The sequence below is a fragment of the Sus scrofa genome, chromosome 5 (genome assembly GCF_000003025.6).
Source record: "Sus scrofa isolate TJ Tabasco breed Duroc chromosome 5, Sscrofa11.1, whole genome shotgun sequence".
Lineage (NCBI taxonomy): Eukaryota > Metazoa > Chordata > Mammalia > Artiodactyla > Suidae > Sus > Sus scrofa.
The window spans coordinates 86,164,846-86,189,527 of NC_010447.5; the positions used below are offsets into that span (position 1 = coordinate 86,164,846).

General features: G+C 37.3%; 1 long non-coding RNA gene across 37 annotated transcripts in view; it reads right to left on the bottom strand.

The window, feature by feature from the left end:
- The window catches only part of LOC100514051, a 145,952-nt gene that overhangs the window by 70,551 nt on the left and 50,719 nt on the right, over window positions 1-24,682 (bottom strand). For 23 of the 37 annotated variants that reach the window (XR_002344234.1, XR_002344242.1, XR_002344241.1 and 20 more), the window contains 3 exons: window positions 12,946-14,279; window positions 11,536-11,651; window positions 8,671-8,875 (listed from right to left, as the gene is read on the bottom strand). This is a non-coding gene — a long non-coding RNA (uncharacterized LOC100514051). The remainder of the gene's footprint in view (window positions 1-8,670; window positions 8,876-11,535; window positions 11,652-12,945; window positions 14,280-24,682) is intronic. The other 14 variants (XR_002344239.1, XR_002344227.1, XR_002344240.1 and 11 more) reach the window with 11 other exon arrangements.

Consider the following 24,682-nt stretch of genomic DNA (forward strand, 5'->3'; position numbering starts at 1 on the left):
CTCACATGGGTCAATAAAGATTCTAGAAAAGATTCTGACACGAGTCCATGTGCATGTTCTATACATGGAAACAAACAAACAAAAAATCCCTTTTACCACAATATTTAGGGACTCTCATGGTGAGCAAAGAATTCCCCAAACATCGCTTTGAATAGAATAGATGGCTGAACTTCATAGAGAGGACTGCTCGTCCTTTTCGATACTTGGAAAGCAGACTTATAGTAATTCAACAGTTGTTTAGGTGAATCCAGCAGCACAGAACGTAAACACACCCGACAATCAAACTGGTTGGCTGACTCTAGTGTCTGAATTCAACTCTGCACTTAGGTGATTTTATGAATGTGTGTATGCATGCATGCACACGCACACGCACACACAGACACACTTTGGTTTTATAACAGCGAACGCTCTTGGATTGTCCACAGAACAATTCAGTCAACTACCATCAGCCACTGGGAGATAAGACCTTCCAAGTTTTTAAGAATAAAGGAATTTTACATGAAGCCTCTTTGAAAGGACTGACGCTAAAATGCAAATCAAAGGCAAGACTATTCGGAAGGTGACTTTTCAAAGTGTACTGTTGAATAATCATAACTATAACCTCCATGAATTTTATTTTAAAAATACTGGGATTAGATTTATTGATTTGATAGCAAACAGCAATAATACACTACCGTTGGTATTGATACAGAAAATGGAATGCTAACAGTTGAAGCAGTGTGTAATGTTCCTTTTTTCTGCTTTGATTTAAGCTCTTCCAAGCGCTTCATGTTCTCCTAGGCCAGTTAACAGCACTTTAACATTTTTGCAGCTAAAAGCAGAGTCATTTTCACAAATTCCTTATTTTTAATATTAGATTCCACTGTGATTTTGCTGGGTCTAAACCTATCTTTGAGAATCCAAATTACACAAAACTTTGGGGATAGAAATTAACATAATTGAAATAATTCAATTTTTGGTAATTATAATTCTCACTTAAACCTAAATTAAATATGCCAAACTATAATTATGTTCAAATTTGCACCATGAAAATTATCCCCGTCTTGCTCATGGCATCTTAAAATATCTAATAAAGGATCTTAAACTCTTAAGTTTGAGTCAAGAGGCCTTATTCTCTCAGCCTTGGGAAGAAGAGACTTCTTATGCAGTAAGCACTGTTACTCTGCCTTTTGGGAAAGAGAATACGGGTCCATTATTTCTTCACTATATAATGTGTAGGATTTGTACTATACTCTTTGGGTACCTCTAAGACACATGGCCATTAATGAGTGCTAAGGGCCTCGGCAAATGATGAAAGATTAATGCTCTCTTTGGGGAGAAATCTTAAGTAAAGCAGATCATGCTCCAGGACAAAGGTAATGGGAACCACAGACACAGAAAAAGCTGTAATACTTTAAAACTGGGCACTTAAGATAAGCACTGCCTTGCTATTCGTTTTCAAATGATTAAAGATGAGAGACAGTCAATGAGAAATCAACGGTTCAACCCTGCAAGCTGCTGGCTGATTCTTAAGAATCCTACGATCAAACTTTTATTATTATTGTTATTATTATTATTATTTGGGATACAAGAAGAAAACACCCATAAAATACTACTTGGTGTAAGTTGTCTATTTAAGGAAACTTTCTGCTACTTGATTTCACTAAATTAGCCAGCTGATGTGATTAAACTTACAAGGTGGTTTATTCGTCTTCATCTTTGGGACAGTAGGTGGATATAATCTGGGAATATACCGGTCAGGAAATAAAAGACTCTGCATGTGCAGCGCTGGCACGCCGTCAAAGCACACAACCCATTTCTGACCCAAAAAAACATATGAATTTATCTCCAGTTGAGTCAAATATTCACACTAATACTGGAATATGGCAGAAGAGCCCTGGCTGACATCCCATCTGTTCTTATGAATTAAATTTAGAAATCATATGTAATATAGACATTTCTGTCTGAATATCAGAAAACCCTGACACATCCAGGCTTTCATTAGAAAGCTCCACGATGTGACTTGAATAAAAATCTGTCTTAGCTAATTAGTATTTTCAGTTTAGCATATTCACTTCCAGACATATTGCTGTTTGCACATGGTAATTTAGGTAAACAGATACCATCCACAGCTGCATCAATTAACACTGCTAATCAAAACTGAATTCAGGTAATTAGGCACATTTATGCAAAAAAAATCTGTAATTCTGGAGAAAAGCTAGATTCTTCAGTAATATGTCAATAAGTAAAAATCTCCTTTTGCTTAAGAAGAAGAAGAATGAGGGGGAGAGAAATCATCATTAATATATACATCATGCAGACGGGATAAAACTTCCTAAATTAAATCTCAAACTTTAATTGGCCTGTATTTTCAGAAATTGGATCATATTTTTCATAAATGTTTTCCTCAATGTTTCCACATAGTAAAGCTGATTCACATCTGCTGGAGGGTTTAATCATCATGCAGCAGGACCCAAATGGTTAAGGAACGCTCAAGTATTTATCTCATTAGAAGAGAGGCTGGTCAAACTTGCTCTCCCATCTTGCCGAGCATCTCTTAGGGAAGATGTTCTCAGTCTGTCTCGGCTCATCACACATGTTCATTTTCTCTGCTACGAAGTACATTTATTTGCAGTCAGGATCATAACAGTAATTTCTTATTTTCCTGCAAATTACTCTTAAACTTTCCTGGTTCTACACAACACCCTTTTCAAAGTGAATTTTGTGAATTGTTTTCCCTGTTTTCCTGCAGATCTAAACCAATCTGATCATTTCAAATAACTATTCTAATCAGTTCAGAAAAACTAGTTTCACGGTCAGTAGGTTATAAGTGACTAAACTACTGTGACTAACAAGTTGGGATTGGGGAAGGTGCATAGGCCTAGAGGCGGTGGAAGTAAAGGAGAAATTTGGCCATTTTTAAAAACATTCTGAAATAGAGATGGGAATATAGCTATAATTATCTCTACATCTCCAACTCTCATTCTCTCTCTCGATTTCTCCTTTCCCTTTTCTGACTCTGAAGTTTATTTCTTAGTTTATTTCTTAGTGTAGACACCAGGCCTTTAAATGAAGTATTGAGTTCAGCATCCCTAGCTGTATTTAACGGTAATGGTTTCAATCCAACTTAAATATTTCCTCAGTACCTGCATGTATCAATAAGGCACTCTTCTAGGCCCTGTGTGTAGGTATAGAGATGATTTAGACCCATTACACTGCTCTGAGCTGTGCTCTAAGAATTTATAGACCTCAAAAGGTAGAACAAGTCTCCAAGGGAAAATTTATCTGTCAATCTCAAACTCTGGGAACCTCCTAGGCCAATTTTGCAGAGTTTACTTTTTGTCTAACCCATGCTAATTCTGCTATTCTCATAATAAATCGGGAAATGATGACCAAAATTGTTTTTGCCGTGTAGCATGATGTATCTTTCTCATACTGCAGTAACCCTACAGAACTTGAATTTTTTTTTTTTTTTTTTTGCTTTTTAGGGCCACACCCACAGCATATGGAAGTTCCCAGGCTAACGGTTGAATCTGAACTGCATCTGCGACCTACACCACAGCTCACAGCAACGCTGGATCCCCGACCCGCTGAGCAAGGCCAGGGATCAAACCCCACATCCTCATGGATACTAGTCAGATTTGTCTTCTGCTGCACCACAACGGGTACTCTTATTTATGAATTTTAAATGAAAGATAGGTAAACACACATATTTTAGAGACAACTTTTCAAAGAGTTCAGTGACTGGATTTCAACTAACTAATATTTGTGGTGGAAAACTTCTGGTCTCCACGAAGTGAGCCAGCTCAGTGCCGTTCACTGCCTGGACGCACCGCGAATAACATGTGTCATTCTAAACCACCTCTTCTCTTACTTCTTTAGGAAGGAATCAGCGGAGAATTAACTCTTTCATTATAGCTCCTGCAATTTAGGAAATTCCTTTGTCTGGGCAAAGTGCTAAAAGTCTTGTGCTCACAATCACTAAGTTTTAGCCAAGTGGAAGGCTATGGATAATACAGGACAGCTCTGATCTTGAAGGCCTTGAAATATGGCACAGCTTCCAACCCAGGCTGTGTCACTGATTTGCTGTGTGACTTCAGGCAAATCACTTTCCATTCTGAGTCTCAGTTTCTGGTCCATAAAATGTGCTCATGGACCCACCCGCCCACTTGGAGGGTGTATCGGGAGCATAGGAGGGACTCAATAAATACTTGCTGAAACTGAATTAAGGGGCAGCTAGCAATGGCTTCAGAATTACTAATGCTAAAGGCATTTTATTCAAAGTCATCATATTAAGCAGTTCTCTAGATTCCAAGGTAATATGTAGAGCTAGTATGATAATTTTAATACAAATAGAATGGAATGCATCAACAGGCCACAGGTCACTGCACTATATTAAGTAGCCTTCCCATTCACTTTAAAACTAAAGCTAGGGAACTAACCTTCACACTTAGCTGGAAAATCAACATCAGAGCACTTATTGTCTTTAGAGCATATTATTTTGCCAAACAAATTATGAAAAATAATTCACTGGACCTGCGTAACCCACTAATTTTTTTGAGAACGAGTGTACGTTGAGAATAACATCTTGAAAAATTCATAAGTGGCTATTTTTTCACTATTAATGATGAATAAAACCCTGAAAATCCTCGAGTTTGCCACTCGCTCTCTCTCTTTAGTCCAGAACAATAAAATTTGCTCATGGTAGGCCTACTCTAAATTAAATTAAATTATTGACTCGCAAATAATACACGATGTATAAAATAACACCACTGGTTGCTTTTTAAACTGTCTGCTTTTTGAACAGAAGGACTCCAAAATATGTGGCCCATGAAAATATCAAACAGATTAATTTTGGCCTGTTAATGGCAGAGAACATTATTTCACAACTAGAAGCAAAAATGTCAGGTCTGGGCCTGGATGGATTGTGGGGGAACAGATTGCCAAAAACAAAGGCAACAAAGAAATAAAAATGTCTTCAAAGCACACTGAAGAAGAACAAATGATTGGATTTGGGAGTTAACAAAATATAATCTTATGTGCCTTTGCTTTTTCACCAATTCTTTTTCTACCCACAGACAATAAGAATTTCACTTTCTCGAGCCATGATTTTCTTTTATGGAAAAGACTGCTGACAATTCATGGCAACACAGGGAAGATGTTATCAGTAGTTTGGTACATTAGCCTTTTATGCTTTGAAAATGCTATATTTACACTGTATTTATAATGTCCCACATTATTTTCATTCAGCTCTAGTAAGAAGTAAAAGAAAAAATAATCAAATTAGAGAAGATTCTTGACTTAAATCTGAAGAATTAGAAATGTTTATTTTAGGGATTTGATTAAGCAGTAATGATTGTTTTCTTTTCGTGAAAATATTAGCACGGAATGGGGCTTTTTAAAAAGTTTGACAATTCGATGTACCCCAAACTAAAGCCTATAATCTACATTTTATCAGGCAAGGGACAGAAAGCCTTTGTTTACCATTTATGGCTGAGTACTAGCCTCACGATTAAGAATTAGGAAATTATCCTTAGAGCAAACAGATCTTAGTTAAACATGTTATTAATCTATGCTGCAAGGTATTATCCAGCTCTCTGGAGGCTGTCAGAGTCACTTTGCCTGCTGAATAATCTCAGTCAGTCTATCACAAGTTTTTTCGTCTTTGACTTTCTTCACAGGCCTGGAGTAGAAGCCTATCTTTCAGAAGGATGTTAAAAGAGTACATGAAAAGCTTGTGCAAAAATAAACTATAGCACCTCGGGCTTCTTAATTTTTACACTATAATATCTTGGACTTTCCTACCTTGACACATTCAGAGTAAATTCTTTGATGAAAAGAGAGAGAAATAAATTACACATGGAAGGAAGAGAGCCTTTATTATCATTTTAATAGTCCACAGACACATAAAAGGAAGATGCGTTCACTACGTGGCGGGAACCAAAACTAAAAATATTCACTGACTTAATAATAAAAAAATTTAATATAATATGAAAAATGGAAATGGGTTTTTGAAGCGACATGAATATGCAACTTTTTACAAGGCTTCAAGAAAATGTAACGAAGAAAAACCCAACCAAACCACTGAATAGCTTTGTAAATGACCAGAGTTTGCTTCTCTTAGAAGGATTTTGAAAACACTGGCTCTGTCCTCAGACTCTCAGAGACCATGGGGAATGAAATCCCAGACATCGCAAATAATCAACTTTCATGCACAGCTTCATAAGCCACCGTACCCCAAAGCCCCCATTTTCAGGAGCTGTCACATAAATTTCATGTGGCTCTCATACGCAGTTTAGGTGGTTGGCACTGGATTAGAATAGAGATGTCACTGTTATTTATCCCTAGCCTTCTCAGCATTTTCCTAGACTGTTTTCCTACGGAGAGCACACATTTTCAGTGTGTGGAGATTGCCTTCAGGCTCCCTGCTTTTGTTGGGGTGGTGGTTTTGATGTTTTGAACTGGGGGGGGGAGGGAGCGATGCCTGGGACTCTTCCCACGTGCTCCCAATTATCTGTACATTATTCCATATTCTCTGCCACCAGCAGGCTCTGGCCTGAACTATAATCCTTCCGAAGCAGCATCCCATTCAGACGTGCACAAATGAAAATTAAAATAGGAGGGTTTTTTATTATTATTATTTGAATGACATACGACCTGTTCAATGTTTGCATTTAAATTGGCCAGAATAATTCAGCTCTGGCTTTTAATTTCAGAAGGGTTAATCACCCTAACAAAGGTCAATCAAACTTTAATCTTGAATAAAATTGCTACAGCCTAATCACCTGCAGGACATTTATTATATTCCTATTTCCATGTGAAAGAATGCATTGCTTTCATTATGCATCACTCATCTTCTAACTCTTTACATTAGCACATTTTACCACAATATATTAATTCCTTTGAAACTCTGACAAGAGTTCACTTCTACACATCTCGGGAGATAATCCTGTTTAAAAGAACGGGTACATCAGCTGTGAACCACTTTCCTAGCCCTTTCTAATCCTCATAGACCTTTGCTCCTCCAACTGAGTTCTTACAATAGCAAATCTCAATTACACAAAATATTATGGTGGTTTAGGTTAAAACAACATTATATTATTTTAGAAACCTAATCCTCCCTATTGTCTGTAATTGTGCCATTCATTTACTTGTTACTGTGTACAAAAGTTATTGATTTGGAGGAAGCAAATGGTAAACATTTGAATAGCAGTAGAAAAACTCAAATTCATTAATTCATTTACTCAATATATATTGAACACCTACCATATGCCAGACACTAGAAGGGAGAGACAAAGTCAAAGAAAAAAAAGAAAGAAAGCCTTGATCAGGAGAACAACGTTCTCTTCTGCAAATGATGTCCAGAATATAATCAGATAATGATTTAAACCCTCACTTTAAGCTTTTCTTAACGACGTCACAAAATTTTTAGTGAAGGGCGGAAACATATTCAGTTAAATTTTCACCAAAATGTCAATAAAGAGTTTTTTTTTAAAGTATCCAGACTCTTAAAGATTTTGAAATTTATACTCCAATAAAAGGATTCTTTGTTTTAAATTTGGGCATATCAAATTTGACTGGCAAATTTTAAAATGAGTATATTCAGAGTATCTAGTCTCCTATGGGTAGGAATAAAACCATGAGAAGGTTTATGGTTTATTAAAAAATATACATGCTATGCATTAATTTGTATCCAAAATGTTATTTCACTATGTTTAAAAACTGCTATTGACACTAAAGACAAATAGCAATGGACAAAAAACAAATTATTGCGCTTTTTTTTGCCATGATATAGTGGCCTGGATGACTATGTAGGGTAAGTAATTGGGACTTAAGGTATGTCCGCAATTACATTGCAAATTGATGGCCTTATTGTTATACTGGTGCTGTGACACGGCATAAATAACCCAAACTTCACCTCCTGCATATTTTTTGAGACGCTCTCCCCTCTATCTGTACTCAGAGGAAGGGCACCGGCATTCTCATTGATATTCACATTCACTAATGAGCAGTATGTGAAGGCTATCATTTGGGAAACTCCTCAGAGCTCGAATATTCAATCAAGCAAAGCCAATCACAGTAAAAAGAAAATACAGGTATAATATTCAATGGCCAGATTGACACTGACGAATAGCACATAATTCCCCCCACCCCCCCAAAAAAATTACCAGTCTTAGTGTTTAAAAAAAAGCACCAGTCACTTTGTTGACTTAAGACTTCAGCCTTCTCCCCCACCCCCCCGCCCCTTTGAGCATTTCTTGAAACTGAAATAGAACCTCTAACATATTCTAGAACTACGATGGCTTTTTTTTTCACTCCTATACCTAAGTTGACACAATAGAATAAAACAGAGTAATGGCTCTTACATTGTCGAGCAAAATAAGTGCTATACGATATAAATGTTCAATTGATATTTGTTACTGATTCTTGTAAACAGATATAGCTGGACACAACAGAAAAATACATGGCTTTATATTTCGTTCTCAGTATCAAAAGCTATTCCATTATATTTTTGCATTTCCATATTTGGAAAAACCCCAAAGCTTTCCGAGATGGTGCTGTAAGTGCTCCAGAAGTATATAGTTCTTTTTCTGAATCATTTTGGTCACAAACCCCAAAAAAGCTCACTAACCATCAAACAAAAAACCTTAATAAGAAAGCCCAGAAGGTTGGAGAATGAAAGAAACCTACCTTTGGCTGAACAAGTTCAAGATTTCTCATTTTGCCTACACAGCTTTGCCGTTCCACCTTGAGCAAAAGTCGACTCCGAGTCCCTTGTGATCTTTGTGACAATGCCATCATAGCACTGGCAAATTTTTCGATTAAACTTTGCACACGTAGTAGCAACTTTGTTAATTATGATATTAGCCAGCTGGCAGGTACAATCAGTCAACCGCTGTAAGAAAGCCAGACAAAGAGACATCTAATCATTGCAACCAGAGCAGATAAATTTTGTTCTTTTCTCATATGTGTCACAGATTCTATCCCTTCTGACCCCTCTCCTCAGCCATCGACTGTCAAATTTAGATTCTGCAAGCTCCCAGCTTCCCTTTATCCCTGTCTTAGATCTGAAACTCCTGGTTATCAGGAAGACACGCGTCACCAGCTGTCTCGGAGCAGGAAAGCAATCAGGTGAATACTACTTATTATCTTGCATTGCTTTCCGAGAAGTGACAAGATTGATTTGGGACCAAGAATACATTCAGATCTCAGACGTGTAGTTCCTGGGGTTTTCAGTTCAAACAGTAGGGTATGTGCAAAGTTACAATAAGGAGGACTTAAATCTCAACGTTAAAGATATGAGATATTAGAATAAGGAGGAATTTTTACTTTTACTGGAGCTCCATTTTCAGATGCCTTTGTATTTTCTTTTCTACCTTTTACTAGCTTGGTAATGTCTATGGGCATACTGTGACCAGGAGGAGCCAACTTAATGGCTACACAGCTTTTAGTCAACTCGTGGAAGTGGTGATCCGACACTAATGAGTCATTTCCATCCTTCTCTTTTTCAACAAGAAGTGTACTCTATAAATTCCAATATCTGGAACATAACCTCATGTAAAAGTTCAAATCATATTTATACAGAATAATGTGAGAAACTAATTTGGGCATCTATGCTAACAATAACTTATAAAACTTTAGGCTAGAAACACAGATATCGTTACATTCTAATTCATATTCTCCCTCCTACAAGTCGGTCTACTGAATCATATAGAAATGCTTAGAAATACACAAATGTCCATATGGAGAATTTAGTAAAATTTAAGTGCATATTTAGGTAACATACACTCCTATAAAATGATATGACAATATCTTTGAAAGTGAAACATTCACTTGATCTGCTTGGTAAGCCATTAGACGGAGGTAATATTTACTAAAGAATTAGCTTCTCCCACTGCAACGTTTCAGTATCAATGACGTAAAACGTTTGCACTGCAGAGTTTAAAAAAGAATAGTAGACAATATGATAAAAAGTTATACTCATCCAGAAATCAATAGGTTTTTCTGGGATGGAAGACTTTGGTAAAACGTTAAGATGCAATTTTGAAGGGTAATTTTCATAGTGATTCTTTATATTTGGCTCCCCAAGTGGGGACCAAAATGGTTATCTCTACCTGTGAAAATTGTACTTACAATGCACTGTATTAGTACATCATGGTATGTGGCCTAAATTTACATTTTATTTTCACATGAAGATATTCTTGTAATCGAGGGTCCAATGCCTCTGCACTTGGTTTATTTAGGCTAACTTGCTGAAAAGATAAATGTATTCAGATACAATCTAAAATATATACAATGAGGATAAGATGATTGAGGAACCCTTCCAATTGTAGAGAAAGACATCTTCATTCTAAGAAGACAAGAGTTTCTTAAATTGAGCTAGAACAGAGATGGGAGGGGCAAGTATGCCTTCAGGCATTCTGTCAATCTCAAAAAGTAGGAATAAAAAACCCCACCTGCAAAATGAGAACAACAACAACAATAATAATACTCTCCTGATCGGGTTTGGGTGTTAACTCAGATAATGTATTTACAACCTTTTGCATATTTCGTGACCTGCTTAGTATACACTCATTACATGCCTTACTTATTATCTCTACTATAACCACCACATAAATAATCCTGGCTTGTCCATCTAAACTACAGCTTTTATTTTTTTCTAGGAAACCTTACCAAAGAGTCACTGAATTAAGAGAGGCAATCTACAACAAGGAAAACTCAGTATTTTAAACACAAGAGATGAGGCACAGAAACATGGCTTAGGTAGTAAAACTGATTTCTAAAATAATGACAATAAGAACAACAAACAGATACTTGTGACCTTGGTGACAAATTATAATTTGCATAAGATTTTATAAAACATATAGGTCTTATAGAGAGGGCTCCAATTTTGACTCTTCTGTGGCAACTTATAACATGCCCATAAGAGGCAGGACTGCTAGAAACACTGAAGTTGAAACAGAAATTGACCTGGAGGAATAGTCAACACCTTGAGCAATCTCAGTGCTTCTCCTTTCATTTTCCTGGGTGAGCCCTTGCTGATTTTGGATCCCAGTGGGCACAAATTCTAACTTCTCTTAAGGCTGCTCTTTCTCTAGGGCATGCCGGCACCACATATCAAATGGGTTGCGTATTATGTAAAGGGTGTGGATTTTGTAAAGATGGAAGCAGTCAGTGAGAATGAGGCAATCTAGACTTGGACACGCTGTCCATGGAGAACCATGAAGTATCCACGGTGGATCCAAACAGACCACAAAGCCCTGGGGCTACAGATGGTATGCAGGGGTGCCACAAACTATCATCCATTGGCCTCAGCAACAGCCCCTCTGAAACCCTCTGATCACTTGAATATGTTTAACTAAATGTCATAGATGTGTTCCTTCCCTTCTTCCAGCCTGCTGCATGAAGAATCAAAAGCCTGAATTCCCTTCACTGTTGTGCCATAGCTCCAGAATCAGACATCCTGCTTCCATCCCATTCCTGGCTCCTCACTAGGCTGGGGATTTGGTGAAAATTACTAAACTTTGTTCAGACTGTTAAAAAAAAAAAAATCACCTTAGAATGCTGTTGTGATTCAAGAATACATATCAGTTGTTTAGCACATAGTAGGTGTCTAATAAATGATCTGTTATTGCTGCAGAGGCAATGGAATCACCGGGAAGCAGCAGAGCCTGGAAAGCATGAGCAAGGGGTCAGGAGTCAAGCTTTTGAAGGGAATTCAGCAGCTGGCTTTCTCATTTACATAATTAACAACAACATTAACAGTAGTAATAACTTCCTCATAGAATTATAAGAATTAAACAACTACTCTAAAGTACATACCACACAGTAAATAATATTTGCAATTATTAGTATTGTTCTGCCCACTGTGCTAACTGGTTCTTTTTCCCCACGGCTTAACTACTGCGTAGTAAAAATAAATCAGGACTTTGATTGTGGATGCCTAAAAATACAAATATTCACATATGACTGATATTACATGGATAGTAATCCTAGCTGCAGTACTATCTGCAATAGCCAGACGCTAAAAATGATCTAAAAGATCACCAATGGTAACTGGTTAAATAAGTTATGTTATATTCATACTTCAGAGTGCTGCCTGGAATTAAAATGAAGATACTGATATGAAATTATTTCTATGATACATTTTATGCCAAAAGAGAATGGTGCAGAACCACGGGTCCTGTATGTTATCATTTTGTTTAATAGGAATTGTGTACATAATGCTTGTATATAGAGAGAATAGCTCTGAAAAATACATAAGAAACTGCTAACAATGGTTGCTTCAGTATAGAAACTGGGGCTTGAGGAGCAGGAGCGGAGGGACAACTATTCTTCATTGTAGATTCTTTGCTATTATATGAATTTGTGTGTGTGTGTGTGTATTTAAAACATTAACAATTTTTTTAAGGGCTGCACCCAGACAAGGGGTCGAATCGGAACTACAGCTGCTGGCCTGTACTACAGCCACAGCAATGCCAGAACCAAGCCACATCTGCAACCTACACTGGCAACCGGATCTTTAACCCAACTGATCGAGGCCAGGGATCAAATCTGCAGCCTCATGGATACTAGTGGGGTTCACGTCCACTGAGTCACAACAGGAACTCCTAAAACATAACAAATTTAACATCTAAACTTTTTTTTCTGTATCCTTACTTGAATAGACTGCAATCAGTCTATTTTAGTTTCTTTACAAAAAAAGCCCAAACGCCCTTCATTTCCCCAGGCTAGGGACTTGCTTCACCAGCTCAGGTTTGCCCAGTTGACCTGAAGGACGTAGACATTTTTCTGCACCACAACATGACCTTGCCAACTTTTGCTTCCAACTCTCATTTCAGGGCTGTTTTTTCCAGTTCTATGTAATTTGGGATTTTCTTTCTTCCTTCCAGTTTTATTGGTACACAACTGCATACAGCACTGTCTAAATTTAAGGGATACAGCATAATGATTTGGCTTACATACATCGTGAAATTATTACCACAATAAGTATGGTGAATATCCATCATCTCATATACATACATGCTAAAAGAAAAAGAAAAAAATATTTCATTTAATTTTTAACAGCATTTGTTACATGAGTTGATTTTCCTCAGCCAATACATGCCAAAATGTTGACATTTCTGCAGCATCTCCTTTCTCACGGGATGTCTTCCTCATAAAGGATTTCATTTCGCATATGTACATCCTACGTTATGTACAATTTTAGAGTCATTTCAAGGAAGGTGTCTTCTCTTCGTGGTACAAGTGTATAAATGTTTGTCCTGAGACAGGAAGTTCACTCTCAAGGCTAAGTTCCCAAGATGCCAGCAGAATATCCAGAGCCAAGGGGGTACGAGATGCAGCACAGCAGATATGATTAGTATATAATAAACTGTAAACTGATAACCTTGAAGTTTGAGGTGGGCTTAAAATGTAAGACTTTTGTCTACTTAAGTATGCAAATTTGAGAAGCCATTGTTAATTAGAAAAATGAGAAGTCACTGTTAATTATCTAAACAAATGTTCATTGATCCCTTCTTAGGAATCTTTCAAGTGGCAAGTTTTCTCCCTATTTGAAACAAATAAGGCTTTTTTTTTTTTAACTTTTAAAAGGTGAGACTACCAATCACAGATGTTAGCCATCAGATGCTTGGTGACCTTAGGCAATCTTTGGCCTCTACTGTGGCATCTGTAAAAAGGCATCCAGCTGATTAGGGTTAAAAAAAAAAATGGTTAAATGGGTTACCTGAGGTCCTAGACACAAAAGCCATGACTTGGGAGCACTGGATAATGGTGCTCTAATCAACAGCAGCAGCACAGTCATCATCATCAATTCCAAACACCATTAGACGGTCAACTGCAGCTCTAGGATATGAAAAACTGTTGGTTCTTTTCACCTGTCAACTGTCCTTGGCAGCAAATGTCAAGCAAATATTATCCCTGAAATGGATACAGTCTGTATAGGAATTGGTAATACTTATTCTATACACTAGCACTTCTCAAACTTTCATGATAATGTAATTCCCTTGGGATCTTTTTAAGATTCAGATTTTGATTCAGTAGGTTTAGGGTGGGCCTGACACCCCACATTTCTGACAGGCTCTGAAGTTACTCGGAGTACAAAGGCTATTTACCACTGTGGACTTCACACAATGACATGACAATGAACCTTAAACCATATACACATGTGTGCAACCAAGTTATAATTTTCATCCCTCTCATCTTACCTTGCTGAGCAGCACCTGTATTTCTCAGTCCTGAAATAAAATGCAAATGTGCAATCCAATGACAATGACAGTCTCCTCCCTAGTTAACTCCTGATGAATACAAAGACAATGGGGGAAAACCCGATTATATCATTCAAAGCGAAAGGATCACATTTATAGAGATTTTTTAAGTGAAAGAAGGGGATTTTAGCCTTGAGATTTTATCCTTTTAACTTAAAAGAGTGATAACTATTATTTCCTCTCTTGTCACAACAGAAGTGTATAGTCATAGTTTATATTCATTCTGTCTGGGCCAATGACAAAATAAGGTACCAACAAAATACTTTTTCTGTGATCTGTATGCTTCTCTTATGTAACTAAAACAACTACTTAAAGCTAAATCATTTGAAGATGAGAAGATTGTCATGATACAGCTTACCTCTTAACATTTCTACAAACATTTGCTAAGTTTCCATTATTATTTCTACTGCTTTGAGCTAATTCCTTTGATTTGCTTGAGGTTAACTGGTGAAATGTATAACTCAAATATGGTAAAATAATACTCTAATTCTAAAACCAGCAACCAGGCAAAACCTTATTAGAGGCTATATGATCCAGTTTGGGTCTGGTTTGGTTTTTCAGGCTTTTTTTTTTTTTTTTTTAAACTGAGATCCATGGTAAGAAAATATTTACAGCACAACCAAGTACCATAGAACACTTAAAATATTTTTGAAAACATTTGTTCATGAAATGATATTTAATCTTACTACATTCAACGCATTCTTTTTTTGTTTTTGTTTTTTTGTCTTTTTGTATTCTTAGGGCCGCACCTGCGGCATATGGGGATTCCCAGGCTAGGGGTCTGATGGGAGCTGTAGCTGCTGGCCTACACCACAGCCACAGCCACGCCAGATCCAGGCCGCATCTATGACCTGCACCACAGTTCACAGCAATGCCAGATCCTTAACCCACGGAGCAAGACCAGGGATAGAACCTGCAACCTCATGGCTCCTAATCAGATTTGTTTCTGCTGCGCCACAACAGGAACTCCCAATGCGTTCCGACAACTCTTTTTTTCCCTCTTAGTTTTTTCTTTTAATGCTGGTTATGGTCTATGTACTATGTTTATTTCATGACCCACTAATTAGTCATGCAAACTTCTGAGATGAAGATAACATAGCTTGGGGTAACTTCTGGTTCTCTAGAAATTTATAGGTGCAAGGGGTGTTCAAGAGGTGAGGCCACAGCACGAGAGACAGTCCGAGAGCCCGTACAAGGGCATTTCAGGGCACTTAGTGGTAAGAAACCACATCTCCACCAATACACCCCCCATTCATGTTTTCTTCTCTCCCTTCTCTGGAGGATAATGTAAGAAAACCACCTTTCACGGTTAGGAAGGTTACAAGAGGTCCAATGAATCACTCAATTACTATAAGGAACCAATAAGAAAGCAAGTTAAGAATTAATGTGGGTCAGAATCTATGAACGTAAGGAAATGTGCAGGTGGCAATTTAGCCTTTTTAAAATAAATTCTAACACTGTGAGCTGCATCGACCTGGGAGTTACATTAGTGAAGCAAATGAACACATTCTAACATAAACTGGAAATTTTCAGAACTTGTAAATCACAGAAAAGCATAGAAATTAAGTAAGATTCTGACATGTTTTGATCTATTTCATGAGGACAAGGCCAAAGCTTTTAGCAGTTCAAGCAGCACAGAATCTTTATAGACTATGAAGGTAGGCACTTTTGTTTCAGTTTTACAGAAGAAACACAGCAATCAGGTATGTGAGATAAGACACTAAAGGAAATAAAATCAGGGAGCCTAAATGAAATTTATTGAAAGCACACATTTTTGCTTGGCTGGTTGCTGGATCTTTTTTTTTTTTTTTTTTTTAACTGAAGTGTTGTGTAATAAATAAATAAGTAAGTAGGAAAGAAGTAAGGAGATAAGGAAAAAATAAATACACGGGAAGCCCTTCCCAGTTGGTAATGAAGCAGGCAAACTGGTTAGTGAGGAGTAACAGGATCTTTAGTGGGTGGTTTAGAGTAGTTCTGCTCGAAGAAGGATTTAGTGACCTTCCTTCCTTCCTTCCTTCCTGCAGCACTATTCTCGGATTCCATATGGAAAGTACAAAAATAATGATGAAAAGTCTACCCAGTTCAGAGCTGAGCACCATGCGGGGGCCTGAGAGGTACTTTTGAGCGGAAGAAAGTTAGCTGAATATTTTTAAAACAGTAATAGTATAAGGTTACGAGTAGGGTCTGAATTCTTTACATATTTTATCTCTAAATGTTTCCAAGGAAAATGTTTATTCTGAAAATTCACTAAGAGCTCTTAGTATATTTAGGGTATGTACGTTGGAATAAAGCACATGTTTAATAGACCAGAAGGTCTTATCACAATATTCCTGCTCTTGGGGAGAAACCTTTTCATACTCTCTCAAGGGCCTCTGGCTCTTATGAAACATCAGTTTTTTGCTCAGCTGAAATTATTCTGACAGCTCTGACATTAAATTATCATCACCAGATCATGGTATACTTACAGATAAATCAAGATTTATGGGGGATTAAAAATAAAAAGAATTAATACAAGTCTCCAAAATACCAGATTAGACTATCAAAGGCTACTCAGATAAAAACTTGATATTTTCCGATTCAGTTAATCATAACTTTATATGCTTTAATGTGAGGAAGCAAACAATCCATGCTGTTCCCTCAACATTGCTCCACTCCTACCCCACACAACTTCATACCCACCCTTTCCATTTTAGAGATTCGTTTAAAAGAAATGTTATTTTAGCATCCTATAACCGTATGATCTTCCCATATGGATTAATTCTCACTCTGACTTTCCTCTGCAATTTGGGCTTCCCTAGCCCCATTAAAAAGAGGAATATTACCCAGCAGACTCATTATAGTTCTAAGATAGATTTTTCTAAGCGAGTTGTATACCTCTTGCTCCAATATGGTCTATTAATAAGATATTACTTACATCATACAATATACTAACCTTCAAAGATCACTCATTATTATTCTCTGTGCAAATCTGTTCTACAAAAACACATCCACACTCACACACAGTTAGATACTCCGAAGTCTGGGAGTCCCTTACCGAGTAACATTACATTGCTCTGGGGACTCTTTTCCAAGAAAGTTTACTACGACAACAACAAAAACGTCCAACAGGAAAAGTGGTGTTTGTACCTGAGTTTTAAACGGCAATTTTTATGTGTTTATTTGTTTGTTTAATTATCCATTTATCTTAAGAACACCAGCTAGAATCGGGGTTTGGAAGACTAAGCATGAAGAGGAAAGATGAAACAGATGCAATACACAGTTAAGATCAAAGAGCCCCATCAATTCATTCAGAGAGTCAAAATCCAGCTGAGCCTCGAAGCCCTGTCTGCATAATAAGAAAGGTTGACTAAAACATAAGGATTAAACAGATGAGCTGTCTCCTGCGGAGGCGTGGGAGGGAAGCCCCACTGAGACACTTGTAAAGACACTTTGGAAGCACACACCTGCTCCTCCACAGTCAAACCTACAGGAGACCAGCCTGGCCAAAGACGTTCCACTAATGTACTAAATTGCCGGTTTTAAGAAAAAGGAATATATGTCCAGTGGACGACTTGTTATTTGTCAAGATATTTTCAGTGCTGGAAAATGACAAATTAATAAATCACTTCCATTTTTCCAAGGTGACTTTCTAAGTGCTTGCTTCTCAAAATTGAGAAAAAATAGTGCAAATCTCCCTACGTCATGTAACAGTATTAGGAAGATGCCTACCTCATGATTAGATTTCTTCAAATGGATAGTGTTTTCTTAACACAACCTTGCATATCATTGGTAAATACATGCTCGTTCCATTTTGCATTCTTCAGAAATGATCGTTTTCTTAGTAGCATGAAGGACATGCCAGTTTTTACGAAACACACACTGGCTATGCTAAACTGCATAATTTGGCTCTATACAGCAGGAGTATAGCACAGGAACCAACATACTTCAAATGCTGTGCCTGTGACAAATGCTGCCTTTATTCTAAAGACCTCACTGCACTGTTTTGTTGTAACTGTGGATAAGAAATTATTCTGAACACAAAACCAGATTTAAGAAAGCTCAACTACTTTAAGAAAGCTAAGATGTCTGGACCTTTAGCAACAGACACCCACTGGGATAAAAATTATATAGAGTTGTAACAGGAGATTTCAAATACAATTTTTAAACTCTGCCTTTGCTATGGATTAACTTTCTCAAGCCCTGCATGTAGGGATGATTTAAACATGTAATTGACAGACCCAAATAAATGGTAAGCGTTAGCTTTTGTTTTATTCACCAAAACAAGCAATCCAATTTGAAGTGAGGGCAACGGAGTCGCTGGGGAACAGAACAAGTTGCAAAATGTCAAGAAGTGGCTTCGTAGAGTCGAAGTGCAGTCTCTGACCTGCTCCCTATTAGTCTAATTACATTATCACTCACTCACTCAACCAGTCAACCCACACACTTTGAGTGCTGATTATGTGCCAGGCACTAGGGGAGCCGCAGAGAAGAATTCCACACGAACCCTAAGTAACAGCACTACACCATAGCACCAAGTGCGTGCTGTGGATAAACGCTGGAGAAGGGGCCCCTGGGGGGTGAAGAAACAGAAGTCTTTGTTTAAGAGGTGGGATTTGATGAGGGCATGAGGGATAAGGGGAAGCAAGAGGTGGAGCGGAGGGAACTGGTTTTCCTGGGGGAAAGTAGAGAGAGAAGGACCTAGCATTCAGTTTGAGAGACAGCAGGTCATTCCATCGGCTAGACAGACACTGGCTGGAGAGACATGAAGTGTGAGGTTAAAAAGGTAAGAAAGGTAATTTTTAGGTGTTTTTGCTAGTCCTGAACTGTTCTTCCTCCAGTCCTTCTCAAGATGTAATCTGGAGAACCGCCTGTGTTGTTTTGTTTTGTTTTGTTTTGTTTTGACCGCCGTGTCCAAGGCACATGGAAGTTCCCAGGCTAGGGGTCGAATCAGAGCTGTAGCTGCCGGCCTACACCACAGCCACAGCAACGCGGGATCCGAGCCACGTCTGCAACCTACACCACAGCTCATGGCACCAAGGCCGGATCTGTAGCCCACTGAGCAAGGCCAGGGATCGAACCTGTGTCCTCATGGATGCTAGTCAGACTCGTTTCCGTTGAGCCATGACAGGAACTCCCTGACTGGCATTTCTATTGAAAACCCAGACGAACTGACCCACTCCAAACACAGTGAATCAGAATCTTCAGGGATGAAACCTGAAAAACTGCATTTCTGAACAAATTTGCAAGTTGTGATATTATTTTTAATTGCTTAAAGGGAACCTTTAGCGTATTCGGGGAAGACTGAACTGAAGGATGTGTTAGAAGGACTTGAGGAAGGGAGACTGGGAGATGAGAAGAGACTCTGGGCAAGAAACCAAAACCAGAATTTCTTATTTCAATCCACGTGTGTGGCAACAATAATCACTTTTGCTCCAAATAAACATTGATGTTTTCACTTATCTCAAAGAAACTTAATCCAAAGTCTCATCGGAAATTCCTACATATCAATATTCCTATCTATGTGTTTTTAGGACTGGCTTTGAAATTCAACCGATTTTGGTAAGAATACTATTCCCTTAAAAAATAAACCTTTTAAAGTACACTATCCTACTTCTGATAATTCTTTTTTAGGTGCCCGTTTTCAGAAGGTCTCACTCAATTCTAACCCTTCAGATAAACATTCGTTTGGTTAATCCTAGAGAAATCAGCTAGGCATCCACAAATACTATCAGAGTGTTTAACAATTAAGAGAATAAATAATATTCACTGCTGATGAAGGCATTGAGAAAAGAGGATTATTTATATCTAGTTTGAAAGTTTAAATTGATATACCACTTCAAGGGGCAATGGGTAAAACCTAACAAAATTTTAAATGCCAACACTCTAACAAAAGAAAAAGTGTTTCTAGTGGTCTAGCAGAGATGCATGAGGAATGACAGATCATGTGCATGTGTGCACACACTCGCAGATGCTTGTGTTATCCTTAATATGCAGAAAAAAAGGGGAGGCAACTTACATGAACATTAATAAGGGGATAGTTATGTCAAGGTACATACATGTTACAGAAAACTATGCAGTTATAGCCATGAATTCTGAAAATCTGTGTTATTGTAGAATATTCAAAATGCATAGAGACAAACAGAAAATATGTATAGAAAAATTCAATTTTTAATGAAAAAAGAAACGTGTATTCAGAAGTGTATTTAGGTATATGTTTCTCTGCTTACAGAAAAAGCTCAGTTAACATTGGCCGGGCTGGTGAATAGAATAAGAAGTGAGGGTAGGGCTTTCACTTATTAATTTACATGTGTCTGTATCACTGATTTTTTTTTTAACAATGCGCAAAAACACTTCTGTAACTTAAAAATAAGCTTTAAAATGTAACTTTGAAGTAACTAAAAAATATAGCATTTGAAATCTATTAAATGCTTGCCAAGGATTTTAATAATTTCTGAAAATAGTGTCACTTTTGAAGATGGTGTGGAGGGCAAACTGGCTTCCTTTCTTTTTGAATAGTTAATTCTTAAAAATTAGTGGAATGGCAGACTTTTAAAATCATTCATAAAAGCTACTAGTGTATATATTGACTTCCACTTTACAAAAACCTTTTCATCTTAATTAATCTATTAGTCTTAATATGAAGGGAACTTTATATTTACATTTTAAAGAGTATGAAATAAATATACACCCATGATATTAGAGCATATAGACTAAATTATGTAATTATACTACTTAATCATTCGTTAGATACCTTTCATAAGACCATCTTCACTCATTCTACGATTTAACACTGTTAGGTGCTTAGTTCTCATAAAATATACTGACATATGGGAAAGATGAATATAAATATTTAATTTACATTTAAGTGTAATAGCTGTTTGTTGTCAAAATATATCTAAGAGATGCTATTTAAATCACTAACTTCATACTATATTAAAGACTGGGGTTTTTTTCCACACCAACCTAGCAATTAAAAACAACTAACACGAAACTAATATATGTATCTTTTAAAAAGTCTGGAAGTCTCTTTTTACTCAAACATTATAGAAAAGGACATAATTTCATCATGAATTTCTATATAGATTATGTTATTTCTTAGGTTTAATTTTCCAATTTTTCAGCAATTGGTTTTAGTCTGAATTCTAGCTTCATTCTAATTGTAAGAAACAGGAGTGGGAAAGTAAAATATCAAATAGTTATGGTGTAAATTAAATCATATTCTCATATATTTAATGGTACCAAAGGTACACATGCATCCTTTGCAGGCTGTGTTGTGTTACAGTGAAAGAAATAGCTTTACGAAGCCTATTCAGATAGGAAATGATGAGAAAATTATTTACTGCGGAGTTTTAATTAGCAAGTCCTACAGCTATTATTTTATTTAAATTACTTTTAAAGTCATGATTTACAAACTGTAAGACTCGGCAAACACTGAACTAAAGTATTCTTTCTAAAACTGTAAAATTGGAAAGTTCAATAAAATAAAATTACATAAAAGCTTTTCTCTAGCTATATGATCAAAGGAAGTAGTCAACCATTGTTGGAGCAGTTTCTGTATCATTTAGGTATGAATTTGTTAAAATTGAAGATTTTATCTCTTCACCGTATGGGTCAGCGACCTAAGAGTTTTAGAACTCTCTGACTCTAAAGTCACAGTAAGGTCGATACAGAGAACATCTAGGATGGACCAAAAATTCTCAACAAAAAGCTTACAGAAGAGATAAATATATACGTATGAAACAATTAGAAAGTATTCTTACAATAATGGTGTTACTATGTGTAGTACAATCATAGAATAAAGAGATGGGCTGCAAAAATACACGTGATAATTTCTCTGGTGTTTCCCAAATCCTCAGGTTTCTTCGTTTTCCCTCATAACTACAGTAAACATGTAAAAATATATATTTCAGAATATGCATAAATATTCTTCAGCTTCGTCAATGCTAGTCTTGTCCTGGGACTTATCACCCTGTAGCCAGATAAGAATTGCAAAAATCAGACATAAAAAAGGTAAAGTTCCAGGGCACATATTGGTAGCTCAACAAACACTGTTTGCTGTGATGATTTGAGTTTCTTTCTGCTATCAGGGAAAAAGTATTCATTCATTTAACAACTACTACTTGCGCTCCTCCTGTGTGCAAGAAATGGTGTTTGTTACATGAGAGGTGGGGGGGGGACAGAAAATGAATAAATGGATATGGTCCCTAAACAGACATGAGCTGGTTTCCTTGTTTTAAAGGTTTTTTCAGAGAAAACAATTCTACAATCTTCCATTAGCAATGTTTGCAGGGCCACCATAGCTGACTTCCAACGCCTTCAAACACTTACCTTTGTTCCTTATTTCTATTTGCTCTCACAAAATATAGTACATACTTTTTACACATATTAAGCTCATGCATGCATGGGTTTTTTGCTTTTTAGGGATGCCTCTGAGGTGCAGGGAGGTTCCCAGGCTAGGGGTCAAACTGGAGCCGCAGCCACTGACCTACACCCCAGCCGCAGCAACGTCAGATCCAAGCCGCATCTGAGACTCACATACCTACACTACACCACAGCTCACAACAACGCGGATCCCTAAACCACTGAGCAAGGCCAGGGATCAAACCTGCGTTCCCATGGATGCTAGTCAGATTCATTTCCTCAGAGCCACCAAGGGAATTCCACTTTGTTTGTTTTTTAAATACCTTTTACGTTATTTAAAAGGCAGAAGAGCAAAAAACAGCAAGAGAGAATAGTAAAAACACATTAACATTTGTTCTAGTTTAGGCCTGTTAAGAAGCTTAGAATAAAAAGGAAACTGGTTCAATTGTAAATTTAGGCTACATAAATCATAACAGGAACACAGACTGCTCCCATAGACTTCTTAATATTTCAAATTTGATTGGCACTGATCATGATTTAATTTCATTCTGACTTAACTGAAGAGCCGTCTTTCAATATAAACACTGTCACACAACCTGCCCAGGTGTGCTGGGGGTTAATGCCATAGCTTTGAGTTTAAGAACAATTACTATTAACTTTTTAAGAAGGTTTCACAAAACTCGCACCTCCAAAGTATTGAAATTGGTCTTAATTCTTAGTGTTTGTGCAGCTGCAGAACTTTTCATTTTTTTCTCAAAATACTTCCACTTCATCAGCAAGAGATGAATTCATTAACTTCATTATTATTTCAAATGATTTCTTCATTTTTGTAAGCCCCAAGGTTGTCTCACTAAGATCAGCATTCTCTCTGTGTTCCATAAAATGTAATCAATCTCTATTATAGTCATGAAAATGGTATTTGTCACTTTGCTGAGGAAAAAAATCAATATATCTTCCAAGGCTGAACAGACATTTAATGCATCGAATTGAAAACCATTAGAGAAATTTAGCTTGCCAGGATTTTAAGACAAGCTAATAGAAATCCAGAAAATTCACCGAGGGTTGGCCAATGAAATACATAGATATGCCATAGAAATTAATATTTAGGTATCAGAATAACCTGTCATCTCCAATCCTGACAAGAAAATGGATTTAGACAGGTAAATCTCTAAGGGGTCACCAATTTTAAAAAGCAAAAGTGAAATCACATGCCAAGAAAACATTTCTTTTTTTTTCTTTTGTCTTTTTGCCATTTCTTGGGCCGCTCCCGCGGCATATGGAGGTTCCCAGGCTAGGGGTCGAATCGGAGCTGTAGCCCCCGGCCTACGCCAGAGCCACAGCAACACGGGATCCGAGCCGCGTCCGCAACCTACACCACAGCTCACGGCAACGCCGGATCCTTAACCCACTGAGCAAGGGCAGGGATCGAACCCGCAACCTCATGGTTCCTAGTCGGCTTCGTTAACCACTGCGCCACGACGGGAACTCCAAGAAAACATTTCTTGAACATGGCTGATAAATAAGAAAGGCTTCATTCTCTTTTCCTATAAAATTTACCACGTAGAGATAATTTTAAGAGTTGAAAAACTGTAAGGAACCTTAAAGGCAAGAAATCTATAGAGATATTGTCATTGGAATTTGTTTGGGGACTTTAAAAAAAAACTTTTTAAAATTGAAGTATAGTTGATACATAACATTATATAAGTTAACAGGTGTACCTTATAGGGATTCACACTTTCTCTGAGCTTTTAAATTACTGCAGTGGTAAGGATGCGGCTCAATTGGAGAATCAGACACACATCTTGTCAGTCGCCCACTCAGAACAGATCCCTGACCCTCAGCTCCTGCTGAGCTACCTTCAGCAAAGAGGATGCTTGACCCTTGACAACCTCTTGTCTACAGAGTAACTCTTCTAAATAGAACATTCTCTGACTTGAGCTGATACCTACTTTCTAAAAAACTGCTACTCTTTGTTTCTAGTCCCATATTTGGAAGAACATAAAGGCAGGCTGTTGCCTTTCCTCTGAATCAACCCCTTAAATGCTTAAGGTCAGCTATCACTTCTTCTGGCTCTTTTCTTTTTTAGATATAAC